General features: G+C 40.2%; 1 long non-coding RNA gene across 1 annotated transcript in view; it reads right to left on the bottom strand.

Annotated features, from left to right (window-relative positions):
• Window positions 1-7,587: 7,587 nt before the first annotated feature.
• The window catches only part of LOC127012609 (uncharacterized), a 74,100-nt gene continuing 58,137 nt past the window's right edge, over window positions 7,588-23,550 (bottom strand). The window contains exon 3 of the long non-coding RNA XR_007766031.1: window positions 7,588-8,120. This is a non-coding gene — a long non-coding RNA (uncharacterized LOC127012609). The remainder of the gene's footprint in view (window positions 8,121-23,550) is intronic.

Here is a 23,550-nt window from a genome sequence, read left to right as displayed (position 1 = left end):
ACTCAAAACACGAGTGAAACCCTTTTTAGCTGTGAGGAGTTCAGCAATTCCCTGCTGATTTCAGTCTTTTATCAGACTTTCTGGAGTCAGGGTGGCCGGGGATGCCAAGTGCTCAAGTGTCTATACAGAGAGAGAGGTTTCCTGCTCCCCATTCAGATGAAGGAGGTCTGTAGTAGCATTGGACTTTAATGAGTATTTCTAAACCAAACTGGTATTTTGCCCAGGAACACTTTGCACACTGCTGCCTGTGCCACCTCCCCATGGCACCTGGAAACCATCTTTTACCTCTTGTCACATCCCGCTTCTTTGTCCTCCTTTCTGATCATCAGTGCCTTCCTTCAACAGAGATTTTCCATTGTCTCTAAGGAACTGTGCTTCATTCCAAATTTCACCTCCAAATGTTCTTTTTTTCTGCCCTCACATTCAGCTCTGATCCTCGTTTGCATCAACTATCAGAAAGCAGAATTGCAGCATGTTGCAAAGATTCCTTTCACCTTCAATTTGGTCATTTCCATTGATGTGCTCAATTTACAGTCCAGGCACAGGAGATTCATGCCTGCCATTCACCTTGAAGTTTGGTTAATAAGGAACTTTCAGCATGACCCAGTCCTCAGAAGTACATCAGTGGGGTTTAACTGCATTGATATAGATATATAGGTGTATTTGCCCCTGCCAATACAAACATAAAGATTGAACACTGAAATAAAACAGCCATGCCATTTCCCAGACTGCATTGGCAGTCTGCAGCTATGTAATGTTTCTGGTTGCTCAGCAAAAGAAAAAAAAAAAATTGTGTTTATTTTATTTTATTTTTAAACAGGTGCCTGAAAAGCATTTTTCCAATCCCTTTTTCTACTGAAAATTGAGACACTGTGGAGTCTCCAGAACTGTTGAAATTAAGGCACCACTAAATCCAGAGAAGTAAAAAAATAAGAAACAGTGTGGAAGTATTTTTTGTCAGACTTCCCTAAAGGTGTTGTTATTTTTATTAATACTCTTTTAAATGCACTGACTAAATTCTTGAGAAAAATATTTCTGTCTAAAGCTGCTCCCTTCTTTTAGTTAAGACCACAGACCTACAAACATTCACATTTCAGGAGGGAGGATACAACCCTAAAACCTTCCTTAAAACAGAAGAACGTAATTGCCCTTGCCACAACGAAGGCTAAGGGTATCCTGGGCTGCATGAGAAGGAGTGTTGCCAGCAGATTGAGGAAGGTGATCCTTCCCTTCTACTCAGCATTGGTGAGACAACTGCAGTGCTGGGTTTAGTTCTGGGCTCCCCAGTACAAGTGAGAACTGCTGGAGAAAGTCCAACGAAGGGCCATGAATATGATGACGGGACTGGAGCATCTCTTCTATGAGGAAAGGCTGAGAAACTACGACTGTTCAGCCCAGAGAAGAAAAGGCTCAGGAGGATCTTATCCGTGTGTATAAATACCTGAAGGGAAAGTGCAAAGACAACAGAGCCAGGCTCTTTTCAGTGGTGCCCAATGACAGGGCCAGAAGCAATGGGCACAAACTGAAACACAGGAGGCTCTGTCTGAACATCAGGAAATTTTTCACTGTGAGGGTGACCAAGTACTGGCACAGGTTGCCCAGGGAGGTTGTGGAGTCTCTATTGTTGGAGATATTAAAAGGCCACCCGGACATAGACCAGAAGTAGTTCTAGGTAGCCCTGCTTGAGCAGGGTGATTGGGCAAGATGACTCCATAGGTCCCTTCCAACCTCAACCATTCTGTGATTCTGCAATCACAATGTTTCTATATCATAAAGGGAATTAAACTCACAAGTTCATAGAAAACACTGGTTTGAAAGACATCTTTAAAAGGAGGACTGTGGGACTGCACTAAATTAAGCTCAACAGCAAGTTCCTGAAAGACAGATAAGGCAAATCTCCAGAAGCAAAGCCCTCCCAAACAACTGGAGCACTACTGGAAATGGTGTTGGTGCCAAGCCTCTAAAATCCTAAATTTTGTCCCTGTCCTCTCACAAACTGCTTATAGAGGCTTATTAAAGTCATTTCAGCTCTCCAAGTTTCAGCTACAACCTTGCCTCTTAGGAGTTTTATGTGGACAAATGAAAGTGAGATGTTTAGACACTGAAATGAGGAGCAAGAAATGCAAAGGCTTGTAAGAGCCAGAAGAAATATCAGCCCAGGAAATAAACTGATCAAAAGAGCTGCATTAATTCACTTGTTAATACAAAAGCCCAGAAAAGGAAGCCTTTACAGATGCTCCCTCTCCTGCAAACTGATCCTGCACATGCAGCACTTTGCTCTGACCCTAACGTGCAAAGCTGAGCTTGTAACAGATGAACTCACTGCACAAACAGCACATCCAGCTCACAAGAGGTGACTTGTATCAGCTTGGCAGAAGGTTAGTGATTTGCCCAGGCTGATGCAGGCTCCAGTTCAGACACACAGCATCACTTCTCCCTGTAACTTATTTTGTTGTCTTCCATGGAGATGTTCACAAAGTAAGGATTTGAGTGTGATGACGTGTGGCAGAACCTGGATAAGAATGATGAAAGATTCAGTCCAGAAAATCTGAGTCACAGGTCCATACAAATCGTACCCCATATACTATGCATTTCAAGAGATATGATTCTGCTATGGATTTCACAGGAGAACATACAAGCATCTATGCCTGTCCTTCAGCTTCCCAAACCTTTCTCCCTACAGCACGCTGGTGGGAAATGCAGGCATACAAGTGCTTTAGGAACATGTCTCTACGTTTCAGCGCTGGGGAAGTTTTTGTTTTCTTGCTTATCATTTCTGTTTTCACTACATAGAACGTGGTTCCTCTTTATTGGGGTGGGGGACACAACTAGTCAGTCTCCAGATGGGTCTGTAACTGTGTTTCTGTACACCGTTACTATCTTTTATGGTCAGCTGTCACAAGGGTGTTAGAGAGGCTCACGCTCTGTGTGCCACTTCAAAAAAACCCCTGGCATTTAAGCCTATCTCAGGCACACATAAGATAGTTATCTGTCTGTCTCAGTGCCCATTTCTTGGTCAGCCACAGCAGCAGAGCAGTGAGACTCCTGAAGTCACCCTGTCACAACCAATTGAATCATCTTTGACAGCACAGGGTTTTTATAATAAATACGTGTGTGTGGCTAGAGAGCTTAAAATTTAGTATGCCCTTGGGAAAAAAAATCACTTTGCATCCCTGTGAGAAAGCTAACGGGGAGACTCAAAAAACTTCAAGACTAACATTCAGAAAATAGTTGGAGCTCTGGAAGGATATGACAACCAAATAGATAATCAGGCTGGAGAAAAGTGATGGAGCCAACATCGCAATGTGCCAGTCAAACAGCAGGGAAGAACCCATTGGCCCAAACAAACTGAAACCAACAAGAAAACACTCTCTCTAACTGCTGAAAACCTTGTACACAAAGGAGGCATAGGAAATCCATTGGGAAGGCACTGTGCCAGACTTATTAAACAGCAAGACAGACAATAAGGCCAATAAAACATAGCAGAATGCTTAAGAAACTGATAAACTATCTCCAGTGGAAAAGGTATTAAATTAACCAAAAGAAACCAGACTTCTGGAGGGACAAGAACAGCTCTTCCCACTGCTAGAAAAAGACAGAAAATGCAATTTACAGCTGAGATGGAACAGCAAAAACAAGAGAATAATATGGCTGAAGCTCTAGGGAAGCCCAGACTCCAAGTTGTTCAGTCTGCACTGAAGAACAAAACAATGAAAGAAAAAAATTCCCAGTATATTACTAAAAAGTCATACAGCATAAGATGAAATCACTAATAGCAAGTCACTGGAAGAAATCAGAGGGTTGTAGCAAATATTTCCGAAAAATCAAAGGAGGATTTCACGAAGTGTGTCGTTCAGAGTGATCCAGAAAAATATTACGTAGTTAATGCACTTTCTAATATATATTGACTTGCTTCCATTTATGACTGAGTTTGCTATTCAATGGACTGATCACTATTAGGATACTCCAGGTCAGAGCCATGTGAGCTTCCCCAAAGCTCTACCCCAATCACCAGCTTTCACCAACCTCCCAGGCCACCAGCTCAGTGCTGACATTTACCCCTCCTCATTGCTTTCTTTTTAACACATGAAGTTACTGATGCTATGGAAAAAAACCCACAAAGTATTAGTGTGATTACATTATTAATAAGAAAAATCTTCCACTTCCACTCCACAGAAAAAAGGGAAAAGATCATTAGAACAGGGACAGCAAGTCCAGACCAAGACAGCCTGCTCCCACTCTCAAAATAATAAGGCAGTGAGGGATAAGAAAACTCTGGATGGGAAGAGAGATAAAATTTCTGCTTTCTCTAATTTGAGCACGTAGGCATCTAGGAAAGTAGGAAAGGGGCCATGTTTGTATAATACCAACCTGACAGAGCTATGATCTCTAGATGCTACTGTAATAAAAATACAGAAAGACTGAGGAGCAATAAGCCACTTGTGCATTAATCAAGCTGTAAATGCTGCCTGAATTCCACAAGAAACCTCTTCTGGCTGCCTCCTAATCTGAGATAGTTCACAAAAAAAGCCTCTGTTGGGATGTTTTAAACACTTCTTTCAGAAAAAAAGGCTAAGCTGTGGAGAAGTGTGTGAAAAGTGAAAATGGAGAACACAAACTAAAGAGAAGAATTTCAATCTTCTAAACAGTGTCTGAATTTTGGGCAAATCTCTATAGGTCTTTATTGGTGGAAGGAGTGTCTTGCCATGCTGTGAGATAGATTTTTATTTACCCAGCACGTGGTAGGTAGACGTTAAGTTAGTTCTCTCTGCAGATGTTAAGATGACAAAATGTGTCAAAGGACCTTGGACAAGGAGACAAAAGGGAGGGGAAACCTAGAGGGCTGTTGAATCCCTCACTTGAGCAAAAGGTTTTAAGTTGCCAAGATCGGAATTGCCTATGGCACAGCTTAGTCATTCCCTATAAAATACTCTCTGGAAACAGCACAACTCCACCTGTGCCTAAACCAGATTTTTCCTGAAAGGTCTAGTGAGGCCAGTAACCAAGAGCAGCAGACATTATCTTGGCAAGGAGTTATTTCTTTACCTTAAGTCTTCTAAGAAAGAAGTTTTGTTTTGTAATAAGGAATATTCCCCAAGAACATGGAACGCTTGTAAGTCTAGCTTTACTCTTAAAGACCATTCCTGCTGTGCCACTGAAATTGGTGGCAGCACTGTAACTGCCACTTCCTTGGCACCCGCTGCTTCTGCAAATGCGTGCAAGATTTCAAGTTTTAGGAGCTTGTTTAGGAAGCTGTGCAGGCTGAAGTCTCAACAAAAAAACCCACCTAATACAATGCAGAAAGAGTTACTGAAAGGGCAGCAGCTTTTAATATAGTAGGTTGCAAGCAACACACCTTTAGCCTACTTGAATACTACTGTGAAAACTTGAGTTAGATTTTTGTTCTGCAGACTCCTTACCATCTATAAAGATCATAAAGGTCTGGTCTATAAAGAAAGCAGGAGGCGTTCCTAGGGAATACCTGCTCTATATACGGTAATTCTTCAGCTGCCTCAAAGCTGCTGAAGGATCCCAGCAGGAGCAACATTAGGCCTTCATTAGGTCTCACTAACTGAAGGAAGCCACATTGGGCTATTTCCCATCTATTTTCTCTTAATGTTTGGTCCACACCGAGTATTGAGACAACCAGATCAATTCCATGCTTGCTCTGACCGCAAGAAGCACCTATGAAGTATATTCAACACAGCCCTTTCCATCATCTGTATACTAAGGCTGTCATCCCCATTTCCAGGAAAGTCTTCTGGTATCGTATAGGACAAGTTACTTAAAACCCCAAACTCCCTGTGCAACACACAAAACAGCTCTGTTGGCGATTCTGTGTCCACAAAGCAGTCAAAAAAGCCACATTCTGGTGGCCATTTAACTGCATAGTCCTGGAGAAGCTTTGATAAAATGTGCTTACACATGCAGCATCATGACTCTTCAGGGACCTGAATATTTATCTGCTGTGGTCCAAACATTAGACATAAAGACATTATTTCTCCACTTTGGTCTCCATAGGATCTAATTGTTTGAGACAACTCACAGCATGCCCACTGTATAAAGACCACCTGCAGTCCAGCACTAAGCACAGCAGTTCGGGGAAACTTTCATTAAAATCATAATTACTTTAGTACTCTCTTTTTACTAGAGTCTTCATCCAGGAATCAAAAGATCCGAATCAAAAGTTCCCTTCTCAGCCCAGCCTTAACACCACAAACTGCTTGCTTTTGGCAGGGCGCAGGGACGTAATTTCACCTAACTTTAAACATCTACCTGAGCTTTTTAGTTAATGGTGCTAAGAGGAACATCTAAAACAGGTCAGAAACTGTGTGGTAGAAGTGCCTATTCCATTCCTTGAGCACACAGGGAGGTCTAGACAACTAATCAAACATTATGATCCCAGGTAGCCATTTATGTTTTAGCTATCTGAGTTCAGGTGCAATGGCCCTCCAGCTTCATTGTGCATCTCTGGCTCTGGTTGTGACAGGAGCTTTTAAACCTTCTCCTGCATAATGTTTTCTACCAGATCAGGTTTTGGAAGCACCTATGATCTTCTATGTGCTACAGCTAGTCTGGCGAGGTCCAGGTGACAGCATGTCATTTATTGGAGACAGTATGCCAGCCTAAATTGGAGAGGACATTGTGGATTCTGTTAATGCCCACCCCTAACTTTTCTCCTACTCTGTCATTGCAACCTGTTAAAGGTGAAGGAGGGGATTATACTACTACTAAATTCACTCCATAAAACCCTTTGAGATCTTAAGATGAAGCACCCAATATATGTGCAGAGAAGCAATGTCATTATGACCCTTTCAAGTATAAATTACAACCACTTCGGAAAAAGTTTCACATCATTTTATATATCTTTATATCTGTTCCTAATTGTAAATCCTCCTCTTCAACTAAGGCTGTCTTCAGTCTATAATCAACTGACCTTTCCGAGGTGTCCTTTTAAGTCAGATGCCAGTGAGCTGAAGGAAAAAAAAGGAAACACCTTAAATGGAAAGGAAAAAATGCAAAGGGAAGAAGAAAGCTGAGCTGTAGAAGACTATCACTTTCTGCCCTGTTAGTATTTGCATCCAAGACCGTTTTTCATGCTGGGATGTGTTTTTTTTTCCTGCATGGTGTCACTTGGTTGACTTTTTTTGCAAGTGTTTGGGAATTAGAGACAGGCTGAAACTTTGAAGCTTCTGCTGAGTAAAAGGCAAACGTAACTTTGCTAACCATGTGCCGGGGAGCTAGTTCAATAGAAACAGGCAGGGTCAGCAACAGTCTTTCAGCAAAGAGCGCTGAAAGAGTGCTGATTTCTCAAGTCAAAAAATTAAGGCTAGCCAAGATAAACAAAAATAGTCTTGTAAAATCATTTCACAAATTGATTTTCTGATTATGTTATCATACTTCCTGCTATTATCAATATCTTCCTACCTATAAGAACAGATCCTTCTATATTCGAGAGGTTAAATGCCCAAGTGAATCCAAGCCTAGATCATCTTTTTTTCAAATAAGAATTTTAATGAGATTTATAAGCACTTTTACATTCCCAAGTGAGAGAAGCAGTGTGCTTTAGCAAGGAATGAAGTCCCAGCATGACAATTATAATGTAGGTTTAGGTTGTCTGTGTCAGGTTGGATTATTCCAGGCTACAGATTTTCACTATTTACGCTGACCTCCTGACACACAGCAGTTCTAGTGCAGACAGGAGCTGTAATGTAATCCTGAGGTTGGCTCTAAGAAGCCATTCCCTGATAGAGAGATGTCTCTGAAGTGGATGTCAAGTCTGATGCAGTAGAGATATCAAATTTCCAGTTCTAAATAAACTAGTTGTGTTCAATTAATCAAATAAGATAACTGTAAATGGTTAAAAAACAAGTGCACGAAAAAAAGGAAAGACACTAACATACTGAATGGGTCCTTAATCACAAACTGCACTTGATTTTGGCTTCTGGTTTGGCCTTTAAATTCAACTGGTGCCAACTAACGAGCTCATTCCAATGCAACCTGCCACCAGCTGGGCACCATCTTCAAGGCACAGTCCCACAAACAGACACATTCTTCCAAAAGTGTCTAAAGATATTTGGCTGCCCAGCTCCCAGGATATGCCAGGTTTTGTCTTCCATCTGTGCAAAGACAAGTCACAAAAAAAAAAAAAAAAAAAAAAAAAAAAAAAGACATTCTCAGATGTAGATGGTACATCTGGGACTGCTGCCTGTCTGTAAACTGATTTGATGGCAGCGGAAAGGAGGCCAGGGGATGGGAAATGTACTTCATCTTACATACAGCAACATACAAATGAATAAAAGGTGCATCAACATTTCATTTTTAAACGCATTCAGAACCACAACTGTCTTCATCAGAGCTCACGACAAACAGCAACTCTACTAAAACAGATTTTTTTCACTTTCCATTTCTCCACACTGTATCCAGCTGCAATGTCCAACTAGTGGATATAGGGGAAAAAATTCTCAGAATACAAGTACAGTATGTAAAAGTTAGGAGAAAGCATCCATTCCCAAGAAGAATGCTTAATGATTTATATTTCATAGTATGTGAAATGTTGTTTCAGGAAAGAACCATTCTGAACCACACACCAGCGCTATGAGTTTACCAGTTAGGATGTCTTTCAGTAGTGAAATCAGACAGGATATTGATGTCTTGCAGAGCCCAGAAGCCTTCATTAAGTTAAAATTCATGTTTAATTGCCCTAAGACCAGTCATTAGGTTGAAGAATTCAAGCTACCTGTTCATGGGGCTGCGCATACTATATTTGCTCATACTGATAAAATTTACAGTGCTTTCAGCTCTCAAGAGCTAATATCCCCTCTTGTGTAGTGAAGTAGTGGTACCCTCTGCCACAGGTGCCAACAGCAACTTTTTCTAAGGCCTTTAACTCTCCTCAGCACAAGTAATACAAACTGCAATTCTGATTTAAGAGACTGCAGAGACAGAACAGCTGCAACATTTCAGCTCCAGGAACTTTCCTTTGAATGTGCTGCATTCTTCATTTTATGTGGATTCTCAAGTGACAAATCAAGGAGGAGGGAAAGAGGCCAAGATAACAGAACGAGAAAGCATATACCAAAAAGGACTTCCAGAAACAGTCTGTTGTTTATAAGTGGCCTCGGATACTGGGATTACTTACATATGAGTTTTCTGGAATGCAACATCTTCTGGCAGAAACAACCTTTTCAGAGCAGGGGTTCCAGAAGCGCAGCCCATGGGTCTGTTTGCAGACCACAGAGCATTGCTGTATAGTCCATGCTGGAAGTTTTTCACATAGCTGCTTCTGACAGACATAGAGCTATAGCAACTAAAGGGTCTGTGTCCACTATGCTAGAACCAAGCTTTACATCCAGGAGGTAGTGCCTGCAGCCAAAGTGACCCATGAAAGAGTCATCCCACAAGAGTCTGGACTGTGCCCCAGCCGTACAGCCAGATCCTGTATACTCCCCCAGCTACACCTAATACTCTGCTTGGCAGGGAGACGCTGTTGCATCGACCTGTTCCAGGAGTATTTATGTCATCCAGAAAAGAGGGAGTTTCCACTTCTGCAAGGACAGAAAAAGAAAAGCAGTCCTTACCTGATATGTGGACATGAAAGTGGATTGAGGAATTTTACTTCTTCCGTAAATGAACTTTTATTATTTGCTCCTGCCTGAAAAAACTTTGGAATTCCCACCTTAGATGGTATGTAGCACCTATAAACCTCTCAGTAGAGATCAAGTTTCTTTTCTGGTAAAAAAGAACAACTTACTTACAGTGGAGTTGGACTCCACTATCACGCACTGGCACATATGCCTTTTAATGTGCTAACATTGCCTCCTTGTTCCCTTTGTGCCAATGCTTGTTACTGACATGCCTCTACGCACACAGCCTTTCATTCGCTAGGTTTCCCAAAATATTGTTGCGAGCCTTGTTTGGGATACCTTCCCCACCTTGCCAGTACTGAATGCTTTGACTAGAAACATGATACAAAAATCATCTTGCAAGGGAAAATTGTGTTGAATGACAAGATCTCTCTGAGATACGTCTGTCTGAAAAAATCAGAAACTTCTTCATCCTTAACAAGCTGTATATATTGTGTAAAAATAGCTTATTCCAAATTCATCTGTCAAGTTTAATTGTGTAAAATTGGCCCTTGAACACAGGTACACCAACTGCCACTGCACTTAATCAATGCAAAGCAAACTCTGCAAGCATCCAGTTGCTTAGGATTTTCTTATCCTCCTAAATACCTGATTCATAAGTTCCCTCATTCATAGCTGAAAGAATCATTTGTATTGTTATTAACAGATGTGCATCATTAAGGTTATTCCAGGAGCAGAAACCTTTTGAACCTACGACAGAGTTCCTCAAGCCTGCCAGAGACAGCAGTTCAAGCTGATCACGTGCACTACCTTAATGACAGTGGTCCAAGCCATATCGTGAACTCAGATCACCCATACTTCCTATATTTTTATTGTGATACTACTTGCAGTCATAAAGGAAAAAGAAACCTGGAGTGCATTCAGTGTTTATTGCACCTTATGTCAGAAAAATGAACACAATTGGAGGTAAGGTGAAGCACTACCTCTACAGTCAACACAATGTAGTACTTGGCTACATAAATAGAGGATGAAATCCTAAAAAAAAAAAAAAAAAAAAAAAAAAAATCAATCTATGTTTAAGTCAAATATCAACTGCGTGCCAGTTACTTTTTAATATCATGGGTTCTAATAATAAAGTAGCAAGATGTCTGGAAAAAAAATTCAGATTCTGAGCCATCAGAACTTTGCTAACATACAAAAAAAAAGACAGGAGAATATCATTTTTATACTTCTAGATTTATAAATGTCACAAGCCTTCTGCTTCCTGAACTCTGTCTCTTGCTTTGTTCCAACATGTATCCCAATGTATACCTGAGCATGCAGAGTCTGAACTCACTGCTGTCATGCTGTATTACCCAATTAGACTTGTACTGTATTAGATGTGACACCTTGTCTTTGCAAGTTAAAGATATCACTACATAGTGCTCCCCATAATTATACTGCTGTTTGATAGCACTACAGAAGAAAATGAAAGCTACACCCTGTAGAATTATTTGTGACATATTTCCGTAATTATGCAGATATATACACTACACAGAGAAACAATTTGTGTTAATACAGCCTGGAAACAAATAAAGAACATGAATATGCTTGTGAGACATCTATAGGCTATCCAGCAAAACAATATCTTTTAATAGAAGGATCTACTGGTAAGAGGGATCCATATAAAGAAACAATTTGCAACAGCATACATTTCTTTAACATGGTCATATAAAAGTTAAATCAGAAATAATATAATTTCCCTTTGTCCTATATCCTTTATAGTAATAAAGCCATACAAAATCCAACTTTGCCACTCTTATTTGCTGCAATTGAACACCACAGATAAGCTGTAATATCTGTAAAATAATTAATGATTGTATGCTGTGCCTTGTTGATAAAGAATGAATTCCTTTTTTTTTTTGTAAAATTCTTTGTATATAAGGGAACACAAGCAAAACATTGGCAAAAATATTTTCTCTTATGTTCTTTCTTTATGTGCCAAATGAAATAAGGTAAGCAAAAAGTAACTTCCTTGGGAAAAAAATCTGCAGCTGAAAGGTGAGAAAGAAAAAAAAATCATATTAAAAATACAAATATTTGAATTATATTCCTACTACTTGTGAAATACACTTTGGGCTCAAATAAGTTCCCACTTCATTGGGTTGGGACTGTATCTTATTTTTCTACAACAGATCCTTCTATACCCACGAAAATAGGTGCTACAGTGCAACATCTAATATAAAATCATCACCAGTTTGCTCTAATACAACACAGCTCTATACAACTGAAGTCAACGTAATGTCTACTAATGGTTGCAATAAGAGAAGGACTAATCAGAGAGACAAATTATAGCAACCAGGATTGTACAAAGCAGAACTGCATGCTACAAGCTGTCTCCTTGGAAAGAGTGAAGCCATTTGCAAGGTACTACCCTGCCCCATGCAGGCAAGGCAGCAGAGCGTAGCCAAGGGCTAGAGAAATGGCTGTCTCACAATGAGATTTTATATTCTCTAAAATCAATAGCAATTCAGCTGCAAGAGTACAATCCAGTTATGTTCTATCATCTTCCCTTATTATCATCATTTTTAAGAGCATCTAAAGTTTGTCAGTTTTCTGCTTGACATCTGGCTGAAAGAATAATCAAGAGAGCTACAGCAGGCAGAAAAATGGGTCCCTCCAGCATTGCTCAGCCTCTGAAACGGGACACACACAGACTGCTAGTGCCCAGAATATACCTTTCTTTGCACTGAACTTTATTTCTTGGCTTGTTGGAACAAAGATAAATAAGGAAGCCATTTTAAATGCATGGGAGGGATACCAGGAGTATCTTTTCACATTCTGGAATGAATATGGGGTTTTTACATCATTTCCCAGTAGTCAGTACATGATCACTTTTACATCATTTTTTAGTAGTTAGGACATAAATTGGAAAGGGTACCCCAAACAGCAGCACCCAGCTCAGCAGTACAGACTACATTTAACATTAAAGATGAGAAAAATATGAATAACATACCTTTTCTTTTGGGAATCTGAACTGCAAAACAAAACAGAAAAATGCACACAATGGAAAAATTTTCTTTTGACAGCCCTCCAGTCTCACAATCATACTGCTCCGCATTGTATGAACACTAATATACAGCATAAAAGAAATATGACTAACTAAAAAAAACAGAAAAGAAGTGATAAAAACCTGCAGTATCTACAGTATATTTTGTTTGTCTGTTTTATGAATTAAATTGCGCAGGGAAGACCCAAAGGGTGAAACGACTGCTGTAAGTGAATTCAGAGTACCAAAAACGTCTTGCAAGGAGGATGCTGAATGACAGCTGTGGTTTTGAGCTGTGGTTTCAAGAGTGGCTCGATACACTGACTAGAGATGTAACTCTGGTCACATAGGCCTGGTATCAGCCTAAAGTCATTATCAGCCACCTGCTGGGCAGTTTATGTGAGATGAGTTGGCAATATCTACTCCATACACCAGAGACTGAGCAAGCATAATAGAAACTCATGTGATAATGATTTTTATTTGGCAGCTAATGTGGGTTTTGTTTATCTAGCAAAAATAAATTCTACTAGAGCTGATGCCTGGAGCTGATTCTTCCACCACAGGATATGAGCAACTTCCTCAGTCGGAGTAGTGGTTATTCTTGTGTGTTACAAATATGAGAATAAAGCCCCATGAGACTAGTCTTTATATATGTAAATATCCCCAGCGATTTGAATTTCATGAGCAATTGACTGTTTGTCCCATCTTGCCTGTCTCCTTTTCAGCTTTGCCTTATTCTCTTCCTTTCTTCTGGTTTTTGGTTTAGCTCAGCCTTTCTAGAGCCCATCCCTCTCACAGCTCCACTCAGTGTGATAAGAACCCAGGAACTCCCTCACCACTTGCAGCCACTACTTTTCTCCCTCTTCTCATGGGTTGTTTCCTCTTCAGCCCCGCATCCACCTGCAGTGACTCATTTCCTAGATGTGCAGAAATTTGTCTTACAAAGCCCAGCCCTTGGTTTATCCTTGGGCACCTTCATATTAAATACAGCTACCAATAACCCCATGCTCTGAACCCCGACCTCGGTTAAGAATCATGGTTAAAAACTTAGAGGCTTTCTTAAATTTATTACGATGTCCAGCAATAAAATTAGGCATGAAAACTGAACTAGTTTCTTCCTTTCAGCAAAGGCATAGGTGAGGCAAGGACTTCTCCACTCAAGGAGAAGGGGGAAGTCCATTTGCAGCCTGGGTCATGTAACTTCTCTTCTCTTTATGAAGTTCTCTCAGAGTCGCACTCTGGCAAATCTGAAGGTCTTAAATTCACCAAAGATAAAAAACCAAAACCCTGAAAAACTTCTCTTGTGCAATAAAACCAAGACATGTTAATGAACTATGCTTCTTTTTACAACCCTATTGATTTTGCAGCAATTAAACCTTAAAATTTTACAGACTTTTTGATATTTGTAGTATATTTATTTGGAACCATCATTTACAATGAAAAGCATCATTACAAAATCTACAGCTGCTTCCCTAAGTAGAAGGCACTTTTTTGGATATCCTTCTTCCACTCACAAATAGGAAGCTTAGTATTTTTATTCTTCAGTCCCCTGACTCACTGTATAACTTTGTGATCAGTTTTTGACTGCAGATTTTGCTCTGGACTGAACTGTACCACTTCAATCAGGTTAACTTTTTCAGCCACAGAGTGCTAGTAATACTAACTGCTATTGCCAGCAATTACAGGCAAAGAAGTAGAATTGAACAAAGTAACTAACTCATTCTGTCAATTTTTGTTTTGTATTTGTGAATCATCTGCAAATAAATCTAACTTTTCACACATTCTTAATTACTAAAATTATTTCAGCAAATAGTTATTAACATGAAACTGACTTATGCATTAGGAAAATTTCCTCTCTAAGCCAGACAGGTCTTTCATGAAGTCTAGTCCACTGTGAAATCAATGACAAAATTCTCATTAACTTTATGGCATTAAGATTCATTATTGTATATTTCATCTATTCCCTGATTACCTGTAATCAGCTTCCACTGAAACTTCCCTCACACAAGCCCTATGTTATTGACCGTGCTCTCCAACTAATGTAAATAACCAAACATGGTTCAACCAGTAAATTTTAAAATCAGATAGATATGCAATTTTAAATGTTTTCAGCAAATACCTCAAAACCAAAGATTAATAATTGCCTTCCTTGAAGCTTATTATCTTCTCTCCAGGGTACTCCCATTAGTAAAATCTGAGCACTTGAATACTCACATGACGAATATGAAAGATCATTGTACCGGTGTGTAGTGGGATTCTTCTGGCCAGCCCATGAAGAGATTACATAGATATCCATCTAAAGCTGCTAAAGCTGTGCTGATTTGTTGCAGCAGGCAGTAATAACCACACAGGATAGATGAAAGGATTATATCTGGTCTTTAGGGAATGAGTAATGGAGATCTATAATAGAGGAGACCTGCAAGAAAATCTTTGAAACAGCCAAGCTCAGGAAAGAGAATTAGGTCAAAAAACTCAAATAGTGTCAAATCCTAGGGATGAAGGGGAAATTCTGGTTTCACTGTGGATGTGGTCCTGCTCATCTAGCACTAATTGTTTAAAGGCTAGGTATCAGATCTAATTCAAACATCTCTGTGAAGCCAATGGACCAAAAGAGAAGTCTGCAGAATACAATTTATTTTATTATAAGAAAAGCAACAAAACCCAACCAAAAAAAAAACCAAACCAAACACAAGAAGCTGTCAGGGAGCAACAAGAGCAAGTCTGCTCCCTAAGGGGAGTTGAGCCAGGAGCGGCAGGGGGTCCCCATGGGTACCAGCAGGGCAGGATGTCACCAGCCAGGGCCCATCCACCACCCCAAGTTGGGGAGCAGGGCAGATCCCGAGATGGTGACCAGGTCCAACCAAGAGTCCAAGTCATGAGGCAACACCATGGCGATAAGGCAGGTCCAAGTTCAAGCCAAGAAGCCAGTGCTCCTCCAGTGTAACTCAGGGCAGGGGCTAAAGACTCTAATGGGTGGAAGTCCCAGGTAAGGCTGGTCATTAAGGCCTATTAGTGTCCTCAGGGTCCTGACACAAATCCAACCTTCCACAGATTTACAAAGACAGCAAAGCACCAGCATTTTAGCCAGAAATCCAGTGCAAGTCACAAAAATGCTTAAGTAGGTAAGGCACTTATCTCTTTCTAATTTCAATGCACCTTTAAGCAAATCTAGTCCTGCCGTTAAAAATAGCCTCAATGTTTCAAAGTAGTCTAATACTTACCTGTTTTGCTTGATCAAGGGTTTTGACGGAACTGTTCCACATTTCTCCTTCCGTTTCTGGCTACTCATCTTTAGCTATGCATTAAATCAACCTGGAGACTTCACTCCTTTTCTGTCTATTCCAGGTTTGAGGCAGTATGGGGAAATTGGCTCAGATGTTAGTCAAGTTGTTCTATAATAGTTAAACAGAACAAGACTTTATTGATCAGATGCCCTTCCTGAGAGATGACTCCCAACTGAATTACACGAGAAAAAATAATCACAGTTCTTTCTTGTAATTATCATTTTCTGTTTTTCTGACCTGACATGAATTTGCTGTTCTCAATCTTTCAGTATAGCCTGGAATTTTTTCCCATTCTTGGGCTCCAAAAGCAAAGGCTCAAGTATTTCTTTTTTCTTTTTAGGAGAGGACATCAATTTTCCTAACCCAAAACATGTCCACAAAATATTTCAAATGTGTTCCATCTGACAGCCAAAATTTTACTGGACACTTTATGGTCAGCCAAGTTCTGGTGTCATTTTCCCTTTATTAAATTCCCAGAAAGTCCGGTGGCTTTTCATGTTTAAACAGGAGAACAATTTGCTGCAAGTGGCATAGTCAAAACCAGTAAGATTACATTCAACCAGTGGTGAAATGTGAAGTTTAGTATTAGGCAAAGATACCTATACTAACTCTATTTTATTACTTGCTTCCCTCCAGTGTCAGCAATAGGCTGTTTACTTATCAAACATAGAGGTCATCCCACCCTCATATCTCAAGGAGGCATTCCAAATCAGTTAATTATGTACAGTTTGATCATCTAATCCATTCTTGTTCTGCATAATGTCCTCTTGTAGGCATGGTTTAAGACAGTAAGCTTATTCATTTTATTATTATAATCACTCCTAAGTATATCAGGACAAGGAATTGAGAGTCTCAAGAATACTTTTAAGACTAGGAACTTTAGATGAAGTTCCTTCCACCAGCATAAAGTGGGCTGAAAAAACAGCACTGTCAAGCCACTTTAAATATTCTGCTCTAATCTGAGCTATATTTTAACGTTAAGGAGAACTGGCACTTTACTCAAACAAAATCTTGTTTAAACATGACACTAATTAACTAAGACAATTCAGTGAAGAATACCTACAAATGATTAAAGTTACTAGTATTTAAAGGAATTCCTATGCTTTTGATTCAGTGAATCAATAGCAATACAAGAAAAGGCACAGAGTAGAGTAATTTGTCTTCGCAACTTTTCCTTTTTAGCTTTCATCACAAATGCTTCCAACGCTCCTGACCTTTGCACTAAGAAGTCACCTGCAACTACCAGGGTCTTCTCCAAGGCCTGGGTAGGCTCAGGAGAGCACACTGTGGCATCAGGTACTGTAGGGGCAAGTAACAGGTCTTACAGACTCATCTAGTTCCATTCCATGCCCAGTTCTTAACTGGGGTGAGGAAAGCGCCAGGAGTTTAGTCATCTCTTTTGAGGACCTGGTACAAATTCTACTATTTCCCAATTGTACAGTTTTGACTAAGGGCCTAATCCTGCAACTGTTAATGGCAGATCCCAGTGCAAAGAGGAAGCCAGGTCCAGATGTTTTTCATTCAAAACACACTGTGATATTTTCAAAACCAGCAAATGTTTCCTGGTCAAGCTATAAACTCTATACATACAGTCCCTGTTACATGAATGGAATTTACCTAAAGATAAAAGCAATTTCCACATAGTCTTTCAACTATAAAACCTAATGAGCTTTCAGAGACTGAAAAAAAGAACTAGAGAAAAGGTTAACATGAAGTTACAATGTTAGGCCTGGTCATAACTTGTATCCTCAGCAGAATCTAATGCTGACACCATCACCACCAAATCAATATAGTCAAAATCACTATCCTGAAGAACATTTGTCAGTGTTATCTAAAGAAATATTAGCAATATCTAGAGTGAAATAAAACCAAGGGTTTGTCAACTGTTGTTTTCAGCACTTGGGCTGAGGAACAGTGGAAAGACAAGTTGGTAAAACAAAGTGACTCCTGCAGAACACATTATATTGAATCACAGCCTCAATAATCATTTCTCTTAATCCTTTTGAGTTTTTCTTTTGGATTTAATTTCTTACAAATATTTAGCCTATTCTTTCTTTTCTTCTAAATACTTTAGATGTGTTGGGTGGAAGACTCATAGGGAAAATGGACTCTTCTAAGCAATTGTTCCCTTCGGACACCGGACACATCTCTTTGGGCTCCTCCTTTTCTATCCACACTTTGTGCATTCAAGACTAGAAGAAATGTCACTAGTTGATTGAAAGGAACAAACAGCTCAGGCTCAGTCACAGTAAGAGCGTGCTAACCAAGCCCTAGAGACCCGATTTCAGACATTTTGAGGTTTTCCTCAGATCTTGGAGCCTATTTCCAGAGTGCCAGTAAATCCAGGAAAGCAAGTATGCTGTGATTGCATATCTTGCAGCAGAGCAAGAAGAGCAACAGGAGCTGAAAGCTGCAGAGACAGTTGTTCTTGCGAGTGAAGGGCTGAGCAAGGAGGACACAGACATCCTGGACTCAGTTCATAGCCTTGCTACAGGCTTCCTGCCAGGGGTGAGACAAGTCAGTAAAATGCTGCGGCCCAGTTCCCCAGCTACACAACAGGGTCATTTCTTCCTTTCTCCCACGCACATTCTGTCTCCCTCAGTCACAGTCAGCACCTCAGCAGTGCTGCTCCTGCCATGAAAACCCCTCTGCACCAGCCTGCCTGAATGGGCTCCCCAGGGACCTACACATGTGGATGGAGGAACCGTCACCAGAAAACAGCGGGTGAAGAGTGGAAACATACGTGCCACCAGATAGCACATGAAAGTCTCCCAAGAACTGGTAAACTGAGGACACCAAGAGGCTGGTGAATGTGTCCATCAACCAGTGGTGGGATAACTTGGACCACGTCAAGAGAGGAAATGGGCTACTACATGCAGACAGAAACTACAAGAATAACACATGCCTACTGACACAAGGGACCTCAAAGGAGTTTCCGAACACCTGTCAAGAAACCATGGTTGTATCAGGATGACCACCCACTGCTGAGTAAGCGGACAGCAGGACTGGCCTCTTACTGTTGCTCCAGCTGCGTGCAGGTGTGTGAACTGTGCAAAAGAGTAAGTGAATGAATAGTGCAAATAGTTTTCTGCTATTAACAGCTCAAGTCTATTAATAAAAAACAACTTTAAAAAAGGCGTTCTAACAAATCTGGTTGCGCTCTGTGTCCCCCGCAGACTCGATCACCTTTCAGGGAAATTTACAACACTTCATCAGGTGTATTTGAAGTGTGTAACACAATACAGTCATAATTCTTTTAAGACCTCAAGATGCTACTTCTACAATCATTGTATTATTATTATTACTGACAGTAGCAAGAAATGCTTGCAGTTCAGGAAAACAAAAAGAGAGTCTCAACTTCACTTTACTATCTTGATTTATACCATCTGAGTGTAATCTGCTTCACTTGTAAACAAGCATTTGTTCTGATCTTTTATAAAATGGCAGTGAAATGCAGTAAGTTAGTATCATGATGCAAACAAATAGAAGAGAACTGGGTTGCACAAGCATTTCCAGATTGATGAATCATGCAATTTGCAACCTTATTGCTCCTTTATCAAGGAGCATGAGCCAGTATAGTCACAATAAAGACATTCCTCCTTTTCTTAAAAAAAAAAAAAAAAAAAAAAAATAAAAATAAAATTGTATAAGGGATATTCTGTGTAACACATATTAAATGAAGTCAAGAGATTTTGGGGTTTTTAAGTTTACTGCACTGATGCCAGTGACTGGAACCAATAAGTCACAAACCAAAAATCTAATAAGGGAGAAAGCACTCATTTTGATAAACCAACCTTTATAATATAGGTCTATCAGATAGCATCTTGTATATGTCCTTGGACTGTCCTGAGGTGTCCAGGCAAGATCAGCAAGGGAAGTGAGACTGGCAAAAGGAGCAGCCAGAGTTTTGGAGGTAGATCTGAAACCTCGTTCATCTACAGAATTGCATGCTGATTTATCCAGTTCACATATATGAAATCAGAAAATAACAAAGATTCACATTTGACACTTCATGCTTCAGGTATGTTCACACGTTAAAAATAGATTTTAAATCAACAGTAACTGATGTGTATTTATTTCAGATAACAAAATCTTTTTGCTTTTGTAAGCCAGTAAAAAGCTGATGTTTTAGATCGAAGTTCCTGAAGTAACCCGATACCCAAAAGTACATTCAAGGTTCTCATGTCCAAGACAGAACTGTACAATAGGAGCAAAAATTGTAGACATCAAAAGAGAAGCTATATCTTAAAAAAATAAGTTGAGTTCTGCAGTCCAATTCTAGATTTTTGGGGGTGTGAGTTCCTACTGCCCCCCCTCCTCCCCCAGACTAATGCCATTCACAACATATAGCAGGACATTCAGCTCTAAACCTGACTTCAGTTCTCGGTCCTTTGCTGATACTGTCATATTTAGGTCAAAGGATTATGCTAATGCAAAATCATTGCAGAGAAATTAAATACAGGGAGGAATTTTAACATGTAGCAATGCAGTTCACCATGTTCTCTGCCTTACTGACAGAATGAACAGCTAATATATGTGCTTAAAAATGCCTGCAGTGTCACTCATCTACAGCAGGGGTTGGAGTTTCCTAATTTCTTTAGACTTACAGCCATATATGCTATCAGGCTGCCTTCTTACGCATAATGCTCATATGGGTTTGATTATAATTATAGATGATAATGTCCAACTTTTAAGTAACATTTTTCAGCAGTGGATTTCAAAGCATATCAGAAAGGCAGCCAGCATTTTTATTCTCTTTTTATATGTGGGAGAACAGATTCAGAATAGGAAAGTGACTTATACCAGCTCTCTTCACCCACCAGCACAGAGCCCAAAATAGTACATAGTCTATAAAGCAAAGTTTTACCATAGCAGCTAATCTGTTATCAACAGTTGTTAAAAATCACAGAGAAAACACTTGGATATTGGAAAGAGTTAAATATTTGCTCTGCTGTGACAGCGAGAAAAGTATTTTTGTGTCTTTGTTTGCTGAACTGATGTAAGAGACTGCCTAGCTAAGGGCAATGGCATCTTTTAACCAGCAGACAGACTACTTAACAGGGGTCTCCATCCCGCTCCCTCTAAAAGTAAATTGGAAGAGAAGACAGGAAGTTTCAGCAGTGCAGAGACAGATAAAGCCTGGAAAAAACAGGCAGATGAAGCAAAAGAGAAAGTAGTATGATCAGCAACACCAAATGGCAATATGGATCATAAGACAACTGAGAAATCAGTTCAGCCATGAGATTGTCCAATGAGGCACATTTCCCTGACAAACGGAGTCAAAAAGAGACCACCAATCTCAAACCCTCCACCAGGGAGCTCCTCTCAGCCCCAGGGCTGGCCACACTCTGGTGGGGCTTGCCAAGACCATGGTTTGGCACCTGAGCCTATAACATAGAATAATACTAGAGCGGATCACTAGAAACCCCGATTCATCCATTATCTTTCAATATAACTGCCTGGATTCTCAAAACATACTTTTTTTTTTTTTTTTTAAAAAACGTAAAAGCACAGAGCATGTCAATGGTGGGGCCACCAAGCATGTCCAGGCTCAGACAATGAGTCCAAAGAGACTATCCAGGAATCAGTTCCTGGCTGAATGAGCCAGCAACTCAGATTTAGGGGACAGCTGCCCACCAGGCAGCAAGGGCACCCAGACCTAGTCCATGACACGAGCGGATTACACAAAACCATGCACATCTGGCCTTATGAAAGCAAAGGAAAAGCAAGGTTAGGCTGAAAAACAAAAGACAAAAACATCCCTCATTAAATACTTGGGGGGGGGGGGGACGGACACGATGGGGGGGGGACATTTAAATTGAATTATACAAGTGGGAGGGGGCGTCTATTGCATGTGGTACTAGGCAGGGGGGAATGAGGAGTGGGGTCTCTTTAAATGCTGTTGGCACAGGCCATCCTCCCAGAGATTCAGGTACCAGAGCAGTGGCCAGAGGAGCATTGGGCTGAGCACACTGGCCCTGATCTGAAATCTGATGACATCAATGGAAGCGTTTCCTCTGGCATCAGGAGATTTTGGATTGCACCCAATATCAACAGCAGCTTTGAACTGGAACAAACTTTCATCGTTACACAGATCTTCCTCAGGCTCCTTCTTTTCCAGTTTTATTTAACACAGAATGACAGCCCCCTTTGCAAATTAGACAGCTGGGGAACAAATTAGCCAGATCTACTTACAGTGTAGAAAATTAAGAACGTAAGTTAGCTTTTTGCAATATCAGTGAGAAAACTCTGGAAGTTCCCGAATTCAATTAAGGTTAAAATTCACCCAGTGAGCTGGGCTCACTGGTTTGTTCAGTACGTTCACACCTCCCAGCACACTGATCACTAAGCGTAGCAGGAGTACAGAGCACAGACCAGCAATGCCCCGCAAACCTGCAGGGGGTTGTTCCAGTTGATGCCACATACACACAGTAACCTTCCCCTTAGGTCTAAACTGATTTAACTTAAGAGAACGCAGAAAAGATAGAGGGAAATAATAAAAAGATTATTTATTATTAAAAGAAACTTAATAAAAAAAATAGAGGGAAAGGATGTGAAACACACAAGGTGGGTAAGAGTAAAAGGAACGCTTGGTTTCACAGAGGAGTTGCACGCAAAATTAGCATGCTCACATATATTTGGTCAATAACAACTATGTGAAGAATACCAACAATGTCTTTTGTCTCAGATTTTTTTTTTTCTGGATAGCTTCCTCCAGTAGACCTTTCTAACATTTTTACTTCAGCTATTAACACAGTCTTAGAAAATTCAGCACATCAGTAATCAAAATAAACAAGCTGAACCCCCACCGGAAATCCCAAAGCACATGGCATAGCAAAAGGACCTGCAAGACAAAAAGATAGAAGATGCTGGACTGTGGCCACAGTCTGGAAGGGTTTCCCTCCATCCCTCCTCCAAAAGTTTGTTCCCAAACATATTCCCATACATAAGTCAGTTCCCTACACCTTAAGATAGGTACATAAGAAATATGATGTGGATTTTGTTGTTGTTTTTCCTTATAGTTTCATTTCTTCTTGGTCAACAGCAGGAAGGTGACATAAGGCAGCAGAGTGAAAAAAAGACAGGGGCAGAGACATTCAGGAGTGAACGTGAAAGTAAGAATGTGAAGCAAGGAAATGTCAGGGATGGGGTAGAAATGAGAGGTCTGGACAGATGAATCAAAGAATTACTGGGCAAGAAAACTGGATCTGGAAAGACAAATGTGATAAGAGACACTCAGTAAGGAAAGACAGTACCAGGTAAGAAAAAGACAGGGCATAAAAAAAAAAATAGTACTTATCACTTACAAGTTAGCATAACATATACACAGAGTAGGGCTGAATTAAGGATTCGCTCTCAATGTTCATTCTGTCATCGCCTGACTCTTTTTGGCAAGCGCTTAACTTCACAACCTTAATTAACGTCCTTTTAATGTTATTTTTGTGTGTTTATAACACCTTATCTGAGAGGCTGAGACTTACCCATCACAATTGCAGTTTTCAGATTTAAATGCTTTTGGAGCAACCAGAGCATAAAAGTGTGTCAAAACAATCCTTTTCATGCCCAGCTCACTCAGAGCTAAAATGATTTTCTTTGAAATCCTTTGAAAAAAATTCACTTCTGAGAGAAGAACAAGCATGAAAAATTGCAC

Source organism: Gymnogyps californianus, chromosome 2, assembly GCF_018139145.2.
Source record: "Gymnogyps californianus isolate 813 chromosome 2, ASM1813914v2, whole genome shotgun sequence".
Classification (NCBI taxonomy): domain Eukaryota; kingdom Metazoa; phylum Chordata; class Aves; order Accipitriformes; family Cathartidae; genus Gymnogyps; species Gymnogyps californianus.
The sequence above is the reverse complement of the archived record's forward strand: the minus strand, read 5'-3'. Positions and strand labels throughout refer to the sequence as shown.